The following is a 10,834-nucleotide window of genomic DNA, read 5'->3' as shown; positions in this document are numbered from 1 at the left end:
AGACTTGCATGCTACAAAATCTGTTGCTGTGTTATTCCTTGAAGTGCTCATTAGAGGAAGTTAGGTTGGGGTGTTTCTTTGTGAGAATGAAAGCAGGGGGAGTTTCTGAGGACAATAAGAATTTAGTTTATGCCAAGTTTTTATATAGCTTAACACTTTTCTTTGAAATATTTTGGTCATTGTTTCAGGCCTGGTAGTTATTTTGGGGAAACACATCTCTTAAGCATGCCTTTGAGTAACATAGTTGTGGATTACATCAATTAAGTTTGGAAAACCTGATTTACCTTTTTCGTTCACTGGCCTAATTTGGCCTTGGTTGATTGTGAATTAAATCACGTCCATCACATACTTCAAAATAGCTCTTCTTCTCTTATTTATTTATTTATTTATTTATTTATTTATTTTTGGTTTTTGGGTCACACCTCGCACCACTCAGAGGTTACTCCTGGCTCTGTGCTTAGAAATTGCTCCTGGCAGGCTCGGGGGACCATAGGAGATGCCGGGATTCAAATCACAGCCCTACCGCTGTGCTATGTCTCCAGCCCCTCTTCTTCTCTTGAGATTAATAAATTCCCTGTAACCTGTTTGTATCATATACTATACGTGTAAAATATCAGTACATTGTATAGTGAGTGATATTGGTCAAATTAATTAAAGTTGAGATGAAATCATTCAGGGTAGATAATAGTAAGATTGTTTATCTGATATTTTTTATATAAACAGCTTAATTCTGGATTCCTTAAAAGATAGATGAGATCATACTCTGGTTTCTCTTCAGATCGCATAAATCTTTGGCCTTTTACTAAAGATTTCTGTGGAGAGGAACAATTCTGAGTTTTGAACCAATTTTTTTGAGGCCTTGCACTAGCAAGGCTAAAAAAAAAATAAAGATAGACGAGATCAGAAGATCATAGCTAGAGAGATAGCACAGCCTGTAGGGTGCTTGCCTTGCACAAAGCCAACCCAGGTTTGATCACTGGCATCCCATATGGCCCCCCCCCACCCCCCCCTCCCCCGCACCGCACCACCAGAGTAATTCCTGACCCCTGAGCATCAGAGGGTGTGACCCAAAATCTGAAAAAAGACAAAAACAAAACAAAAAAAAACAAAAAACAGAAAAAAAAACCCAACCAAAAACAAACCCCACCACACCCAAAAACAGGCACCCCCCCCCCCAAAAGCCCTGAGATCTTTTTCTGAAATGATTTATTTTTGATAGAATCAAACAGTAGAATGTGGTGTAACTTCATGAAGTTACAAAGTACCTGCCTCACTTGTATGAGATCCTGGGTTCAATCCCAGCAGCACACAAAGTAAGAGTAACAACAATACCATTGTTACCACCCTACCACCAGCAGCAGCATTTTCTCTCTTTTAAATTAGTAGCAGAAGGCACTGATTAGTTTTTGTGGAAGTGAAGGATGGCACTTATTTTATAGAAGCTGGCTAGTGTGGGAGATTAGATAAAGTTCATGAGAATTAGTAACAAGGTTGGATATTGGGTGCACTGAACTGTGCATCACAACCATTTATTAGAAATAGAGAAAGGAGTTCTGCGCCGTTGCAATGAATATCATTTGATTAAAACATACTTGTGTAGGAGTTTGTCACTCGAATTTTTGGTTTTGTTGCTTTATGTACGATCTGAGAAATGGCAATTAATGAAATTGCAAAGTGAGGTAATTAGGAAGCCTAAAACTCTGCTATGGCGTATGTGAATTATAGTAAAACATACAAACATAAAACACACAGAATGTGTGGAGTATAGTTAGTATACACACGCGCACACTTGGAGTTTGTGCAGTGTACTTAAAACACACACGGTGTACTTAACACACACGCGTTCCATAGGATTCCTAGAGTTTTGGAGTTAATCAATATTTGTAATATGTTCATAGAATTTAAGACTTTCTCCCTCTGATGAGTCGTTTAACTTCTTTTTGAAGTTATCTGGTGTGTATAATTTTCTTTTATAGTATATGATTTCATTGTTTGAAGGTGTCGGCTTTGTTCTATAGGGGAAATTCCCTTCATTACATAGTGAATATGCTTTTCCATTAATCTTGATATAGTAACATAAAAACAGAATTACAAATTCAGGCCAATATACATGAATAAAAAATACCCATGCTTGTCCACATTTGTTTATTATAAAGCCACTAGTATATGTCTACCTAGTCTTCTGTCTTTGCTATGTGATAGAAAATTATTTTAAATTCTGTTAAAGTGTTGTGGTTGGTGTTTATTTCAGAGACAGTTCCCCTACTCTGCAATGTGTTTATTATTTAATTAAAGAAGCATTGTTAGTATACTGCAATGTTCTATCTTCATAAGTTGGCTGTGATAAGTCTTTTAGGGACTCCTCTGTAATGTGCATTTATATTAATATGATTCGTTTGGAGTCAAGTTCTTTTTTAAACCTTTAATAAAATATCTTTTGGAGTATACTTAGATTTTAGTCTGAAAAAAGAAAGGGACTGCTGACCTTTGACCCTTTCTTTATAGATGAGTATTAGAAGAATCAGTTGTGTCCATAAGAAAACATTATTGGCATTTCTATGCATTGATGTATGATGTATATGTCCAGGTGTATATTTTGCCATTTGAGATGAGTTGTGGTAGAATCTTATGAAAACTATATTTCTAGTTCTCTGAAATAATACAGAATCCTGATTGGCAGCTTTTCATGTTTTTTTTCATGTGTTTCCAGCACAGTGAAATTCCATTACTGTTAAAGCAACCTTTATTTTGCATAGATTACGTTTGTTACTTTAGCTTAAAACATGGCTTAAAGTGCTGGAGCCAACCCCATGCCCTTTCATGGTCTCTTGAGCACCTTGTCAGGGAACAGCTCCCAAGTTGGCCCCAAATAAACAAACATGAAATGAAAACAAAACAAAACAAAAGGTGGCAGAGGAAGGATAAAAAGAATTAGAGAAATGTGTAGGTAAATATTTCTTCTCTTAGTCTTCTTTCATTCTTTACTGTAACCAAGTCTAAATTTATGTTAAATCGCTATATTAATTGGCTGCACTTGCAGTTCATGTTAAAATTAAATTTGTGGAAATGATTCATCTCAAATAAAAAAATATTGTGGGACTGGAGAGGTAATACAGTAAATTTCCCGAGCCTGCCAGGAGTGATTCCTGAGAGGCAGGAATAAGTCCCGAGTCTAGACAGGACAGGCCCCACGACAAAAGCAAACAGGGTATGTCAAATTAAAAAACAATTACTAAAATTTCTGTAACTGAATAGTGATTTCTAACATTGATCACAAGTAAGATTATATACTTGTGAAAACTGAAAACTTAGTTATTTCCTCTCTCTCTCCCCCAAATCGATAACTCCAAGGGGGTCTGATACTTTTATTTAAGGTAAAGAAGTTTCTTTATAATAGTTTTACAATATTTCATTAAATGGCAAAGATGATTAAAGCCATCTGAGCATAATTTGAGAGTTGATAAGTAAGATATTCTAAAGAAGATAATTGGGGTAGAAACATTGTGTGTCGGTAATTCTCATGATTGGATTTTAATGTTTAAAAGAGAAGGAAAAATATACATATTTCTAACCCAGTACCTAGCTCTTATTATTATTATTCTTGAATGTATATGCCTGATACCCTCCTCGCTTTTTTTGGTGGGGGGGGGCACATCCTGTGATGCTCTGGGTTACTCCTGGCTATGCGCTCAGAAATCACTCCTGGCTTAAGGGGACCATATGGGACGCTGGGGGATCTAACCTGGGTTAGTGGGTATAAGGCAAATGCCCTACCACTTGTGCCACCGATACAGGTTCCCCCCTTGATTTTTGTTTTCGTTTTTTTGGACCATATCCAGTGATGCTCAGGGATTACTCCTGGCAATGCCTGGGGACCATATGGGATGCCTGGGATGGAACCTGGGTTGGCCTCATGCTGTGCTCTCTCTCTAGCCCCATCCTCCTGATTTTTAAGTAGGCCACATGTCACCTTCTCTTTTGTAGCTTTCCCTGACTGCCACAGGCTTCTTCTGTATCTCTGATAAGTAAGTTAGCTTCTGGGGGGAGGGGTGGCAGTGACCCTGTCTGAACTATCTTACATTCTCCTCATAGTTAGGCACTCATTAACTATTTGTTAAACTAATCAACTTTACTTGACACTTGTTTCTTATCTTAATCCATAAGTGAGTTCTTAGTTAGGTTCTTACCACAATTTTTTTTTTTCCTGTGAAGTTTAGATGTTTAGACATTTCCTGAGTATGTTATCTAGATGTTATTTATTTTCCTTTGGTAATATGAATTCAGAAATCTGATCAGGAGATGGATGCTTATTTAACCTCAAAGAAATTTAGTTTTAAGGTTATTTTTATAGTGTAGTAGGCAACTAGTAGATTCTAATGTATTAGGCATTATTTTATAATTTTTGGGAAATTTATTTGGAGTTTGATCTGTAAGTCATTTTTTTATTCTTTAAGCTTTTCAGCTTTACATGACTGAATCTTATGTAACATGAATAAATATAATCTTAACCAATGGATAAGATTTATAAATTACAGGATTGCTTCCCACAGATCAAGTCACTTGGGTGGGGAATGGGTAATAGGGCGAGAGGAGTTGTAGCCCATTTTAAAAATCATGACTAATGGGGTTGGAGAAATAACATGGAGGTAAGGCGTTTGCCTTGCATGCAGAAGGACAGTGGTTCGAATCCCAGCATTCTGCCAGGAGCAATTTCTGAGCCTAGAGCCAGGAGTAACCCCTGAGCGCTGCTGGGTGTGACGCCCCCCCCCCCCCAAAAAAAAAAAATTTGTGACTAGTCAGATCAAATTGGTACCATAATGGATCTGTATTTCAGTTTTTCTGTAAACTTGATGGAAAATTTTGAGTGACTTCTAAGGAAAGCACTTAGATAATCATACCGTGGTTTTTTTGTAATAGGAAGGAAGACTTCTGGCAGATTAGAGCTGAGGTTACAGACTATGTTCACTGCCATTCCAACCAGGAAGTTGGAATGACAAAATGGCAGTTAGATTTGTACTTTTGAAGGGAGAGGAATAGAGGATTAAATTGGTCTTGCATCTTTCCTCACAAATAAGTCATGATTGGGAAGACAAACTCGTAAGCTTTATATGATGTAATTTTTCATTTGCGTACATGATTCACAACTGCATGGTGTCTCTTTAATACTCTAGTTGTTTTGGCTGTGCAGGTCCTGAGCTAAGACTGGCTCCGAGTGGAAACTGAAATATGGTTCTTATTTGGTAGTTTAAGCTATTAATTCCTTGGCAGCTCTGGAGTGCTCTTTTGAACTTTAAATAGCAGTTCTAGTAACATTTTGAGATTTATCTCAGGGAATGTCAGAAATAGCACTAAATAAATACTCCCCCCCCATTTTTTTTGTTTGTTTTTGTTTTTGGGCCACACCCGGTGACGCTCAGGGGTTACTCCTGGCTATGCGCTCAGAAGTTGCTCCTGGCTCCGGGAACCATGTGGGACGCCGGGGGATTGAACCGCGGTCCGTCCAAGGCTAGCGCAGGCAAGGTAGGCATCTTACCTCTAGCACCACCGTCTGCCCCCCCCCCCCTTTTTTAAAGCCTAACATCAGATTTTAGTCTTTCATAAATTTCACAGTCCTATGTTTTAAAGAGTTTGCACATATCCTCAATGCTGGTTGATTTCTATATTGCATTTAATCATGGAGAACATTTGAAAAATAATATATTGTCTTTATTGAAGGAATTCCCCCATCTACAACTATGTAGTTAAAAAAAAAAAAACAACTCATGTTGACTAGGAAAAGGGTCTTAAGACTTTGCCAGGATTTAGAATTATGCTTGTAGTTGGTCTACACCGGAACAGTTATTTTGTAAATTGTTTTCACATAAAACCCTACCCGGAGCTCTCTTGCTGCAAATGGTGCTTAGCCTGATTTTGTACTTAATTGCTTGTGTTATTAACTCAAATGTTATTTATGGCAGCATTTTATGGGGGTGAACTTAGATTTTTTTGTTCAGAAGGTCAGGAGCATCTTTCCTCTATCTAACTCTAACAGAACAGCTACTCCCTTACACCATTCCACTACTGGCAGTGGCCGGAGGATAGCCTAGGCACTCAGCTTTCTCTAGTCTAGGCCATCGAGAGAATTGCTGTCTGAAAGAAGGGCTTGTTGAGTGTAGAGACGGAAGTCCTTTTTCTCCTCTTCCCACTCTTCCAGAAAGTATGAACTGTAATTTTGTAGTGAGGACTACCTACAGTTTTTCCTTTCCCTCCTTCAGGGACCCACTAATGCTCCCTCTTTGCTGATACACTTTATGAAAACATTGAGAGTAAATGTCATCAGAATCAAACACCAGGCATCATCTGATGTCCTCAGAAAAGATTTTGTATTCCTTTGACCTTGAGCTATTACCTTAACTTTATTCTTTCACACAGCCCTAGAGAGATGCTTTCTATTTGCTATTCTGTATGGTAAATGAGGACTTCTGGGGTGAAACGGAAAAAGAAATTAGGGGAGAGATTGGGCAGGACAGCCAATAAACCCGTATTATGGGAATACTAATGTTTTTGTTACATTGGGGGAAATTTAGGACATGAACTCATTTTTGGAAAGTGTACATAGACCAGACATGATTAAAAATCTGACTTTGTCTTAGAAGAATCTGATACAGATACATGCATTATGTATATAATGTCTAAGATACTATATGGTGAGTGGAGAGAGAGCAATATGAAGGATGGCCTTAGAACTTTAAAGCCAGAAAGATTCAGAAGGACTTTCAATTGAATATTGAAGTATTCAGTGGGTATGGCTTGTTTGAGAGGAATAGAAAGGACAATCATTGGGGATTCAATTTGCAAGTCTGTGTGTCCTTGAGAATATTTACCTATCAGTATTTTTAATTTATGGTCTTGTTCCTGACTTCCTTTTAAGAAACAATACAAGAATTTACTGAAATCCGATTTTTATTAGGTGAAAAATTTGAAATGTTGTCATGCCTATTTAGATTTAGAAATGGTGATGTTAAAATGATTTTTCTAAAATAATTGAGTTCTGAACTTTAAGCAAAGTGCTATATTACGCAAAATGCTAATGACTAAAGTGACAAATATTTCAGAAACTGGACAGACGTGAATCTTAAATGAGCAGATGGGATATGAAACTGAAAGTGGGAGGTAATCCAAGATGATATAGAAACTATTATGAGAAATGAATTGAGGAAAAACAAATGTGTTAAATGGTATTACATTTAATAATGTGTTTTAAAAAAAGCCTTTCTAGGATTGGTCTCTTACATAGATACTTTAGAATTGCTGGATCCATTGGTGTAACCCATTATTCTTTAAATCTTGTGCCTTTAAGACAAATTAGATGTAGTTCAGCATGATTTCTCATAGATATTTAACTCATGGATGTATGCTATAAGATCTCTAAATAGACAGTGTCATTTGCTTTCTTTGATTTAAATTAGGAATAATCATGTTTTTCAAACAGTGTGGTCTCTGCAGGGTAGAGATAGGAAGTGAGAGATAAATTCACTCTTTGGCCAACTTATATTTATTTAGGTTCCTCCCTCCCCCTGCCCTAATTCTAGTGGTGCTCATGGCTTATTCCTGGCGCCATCGTCTGGGATCACTCCTGATGGGACTTGGGAAGCTCTGTGCAGTGCTAGGGGTTATATGTACTGTTTCCAGCCCCCAGCTTGTTATTAAAATCAAGACATTTGACAACCCAGAGTTGATTCCAGATAATTCCAGTAAATTCTAGGAACAAGGGGCCGGAGAGATAGCATCAAGGTAGGGTGTTTGCCTTGCATGCAGAAGGACAGTGGTTCGAATCGGGGAGCCATATGGATGCTGGGATTCGAACCACCGTCCTTCTGCATGCAAGGCAAACGCTCTATCTCTATGCTATCTCTCTGGTTCCCCTGAGTGTTTTTTTTTTAATTCAAAATATTTATTGAGCTTGAATCTAAATTAAGCATAATTTTTAAGATACTGGGAATGCTTGCATTTTACTTAATATACTTGCTGCAATAAGTCATCTTTAATTTGTTTTAATTTTTTTTTTGGGAGGGGGGCACACCCAGCATTGTTGGTTTTATACTCAGAACAGTATTGAAGTGACCATATGGGGTACAAGGGATTGAATCTGGGTTGGCTGTGTGCAGGACAAATGCCCTACCTGCTTTACTATCACTCCAGCCTCCTAATGTTTTTTTTTAATTTTTTTTAAGTAGGTCATCTGTCACCTCCATTTGTTGTACACTTCAGAGTTATAAAACTTGATTTTGAAGTAGTTATGCCACTTATACATCTCTGCCCAAATGAGAGTATTCTTCAAAATATCTGATAGGAATCAAATACTGATGACATGGCCCATAATATTTTTTGGTTTTTACCTTCTAAATTGCTTAGAAGCAGTTTAGTCTTTTACCCCATCTTAATTTTTATAATTTTAATTAAAATAGTTGGGACACACTCAGTGGTGCTCAGGTACTAGTCAGTACTCAGTACTGAGTCATTTCTCCAGGCAGTGCTCATAGCACCATGCAGTGCTGGGGATCAAACCTGGTGTTCTACATGCTAAGCATGAACTCCAGCCCTTTGAGCCATCAATTGCCTTGGCCTGAAAAATCTTTCAATTATTAATTCTTTGGAGGAGATATTTGGGCCTCATATGTCAGTGCCCAGAGTGTTGTTTCTGGGTCTGTACTTGAATGAAGCCTGATGGTGCTCAGGACTATTGCATTCCTCGCGATCTAACCAGTGTTAGCTGCATTGTAAAGTCAAGCAAGTGCCTTACTCCCTGTACTGTTTCTCTGGCTCCCTGAAAATCTTATCATAAAGGATGCTCTTTTGGTTAGTGTCATCTTCCTTTGGTAGTAATTTAGATCAAAAAGTAAAACTAGATCAATACTTTATTGCCTTTTGATATAGGAATCTTTCTGATGAATGAAAATGCCAGGGAAAACTCTTAATTTGTGATTTATTGGAAAATAGCCCTATATTGTTAGCTAAGAACTTGCTTCCTTCTCATGTTTTGAATATAGAACTTCAGTATTTTCAATAGTTTCTGTGGAGGGGAACATTGATTGGCAAGACTAGATATTGGGGCTACTTAAATTTTTCTTTTTGTTTTGTCTTGTTTTGTTTTTGGGCTACATCCGGTGGTGCTCAGGATTTACTCCTGGCTTCGTGCTCAGAAAGCACTCCTGGCAGGCTCAGGGGATCATATGGGATGATGGGAATTGAACCCGGGTCTGTCCCGAGTCGGCTGTGTGCAAGGCAAATGCCTTACCTCTGTGCTATTGCTCTGGCCCCATGGGGCAACTTAAATTGGAAAGGCAGTTGTATTTTATGGGGATCAAAGCAAATTAACATGGGGAGAGTAGAATTATGTAAATTGTGACCTGTCTCCATCTGTCTAGCCAAAATTGAATAATTATTTTTAAGCCTATTTTTGGTCAGAATGAAGTAATCATTAAGAAAAATTTTGGGGATGGAGCCATAGAAGAGAAGGTAGGGTGATTGTTTTGCATGTGACTGACCCAGGTTTGAGCTCTAGCACTGCATAAGGTCCCAGGAGTTACTCCTGAGCACACAGCCAGGAGTTAACTCATGAGGCCCACTGAGTGTATGCTTCCCATTCCCCCCAACAGCACTGGTGGACAAATAAAATTCAACAACAGTATGTTAAGCAAATCATTTGCCAAGATCTAGTAAGATTCCGGGATACCAGGAAAGTTCAGCATATACAAATCAATTAGTGTAATATATCAACAGAAGGAAAGATAAAATCTTAGCTTTGTTGAAAAAGTTGAACATTCATTTGCCAAATTTGATCTATTTATGATTAAAAACTATAAATTGGGACTAGTAGAAGCATATCAACATAATAAGACCAACATCACAGCTAACCTCATACTTAATGGTGAAAAAGCTGAAAGCTTTTCTCTTAAGATCAAGAACAGGATGAGGCTGCTTATTTTTTATATGTTGCTTTGTTTTTGGGCCACACCTAACAGTGCTCAGGGCTTAGCTTGAGTGCTCAGCCTCAGTGTTTAGTATTCAGTGCTCAGCCTGCCAGGTATTGAATCTCGGTTGGCCTCATGCAAGACCAGTGCCTTTCCCGCTGGACTACCTCTTCAGTCGTAGGGATGCTTACTCTTACCACAACTATTCAACCTTGTTTGGAAAACACAACCAGTGGCTTAGTTAAGGAAAAGATATAAAGAAATTCATATTGGAGAAGTACCAGAGCTACTGCTGTTTGGAGGTGACATGGTAAAACATGGAAAGCTTCCAGGACTGTACCAAATTATTAGACATAATAGACAGTAAAATGGCAAGATAAAAAATCAATACACAAAAATCTGTTGCACTTCTGTAAGCAGACAGTGAATTAGAGAAACAGGAAATAAAATGATTCCATTTATAATCTCATTAAAAAGGATCAATGAGGGTAAGCTTCCACAAGGAGGCAAAAATTCCACTACATTGGAAATAAGACATTGTTAATATAAGAAGGCAAAGAAATGAAAAGATATCCTGTGTTTGTTGGATTGGAAGAATAAACACCATGGAGATGTTCATATTACTTAGAGTAGTTTACAGATTCATCGCAATCCCAAATCATATTTTTTAAGGAAATAAAAACTAAAACTTCTAAATGTGTATGAAGCAACAGAACACCTCAAATAGCTAATGCATTTGTGTGTATGTGTGTGTGTGGGGGTGGGAGAGAAGGAAAATAGAGATCTCTCCTCCCTGACTTCATACTATATTATCTAGTGAAAATAGTTAAAACAGCCTGGTATTTGAACAAAATTAGACAGACCAATGGAATGAGACTGGA

At 37.7% G+C, this 10,834-nt stretch overlaps 1 non-coding gene across 1 annotated transcript; it reads left to right on the top strand.

Annotated features, from left to right (window-relative positions):
- Positions 1 to 758: 758 nt before the first annotated feature.
- Positions 759 to 875, top strand: LOC126031530 (U5 spliceosomal RNA). The gene has a single exon (XR_007503365.1). It is a non-coding gene; the product is annotated as a U5 spliceosomal RNA (small nuclear RNA).
- The last annotated feature ends 9,959 nt before the right edge of the window (positions 876 to 10,834 follow it).

The sequence above is a fragment of the Suncus etruscus genome, chromosome 15, assembly GCF_024139225.1.
Source record: "Suncus etruscus isolate mSunEtr1 chromosome 15, mSunEtr1.pri.cur, whole genome shotgun sequence".
NCBI lineage: Eukaryota > Metazoa > Chordata > Mammalia > Eulipotyphla > Soricidae > Suncus > Suncus etruscus.
This window is presented reverse-complemented; position numbering and strand designations above follow the sequence as displayed.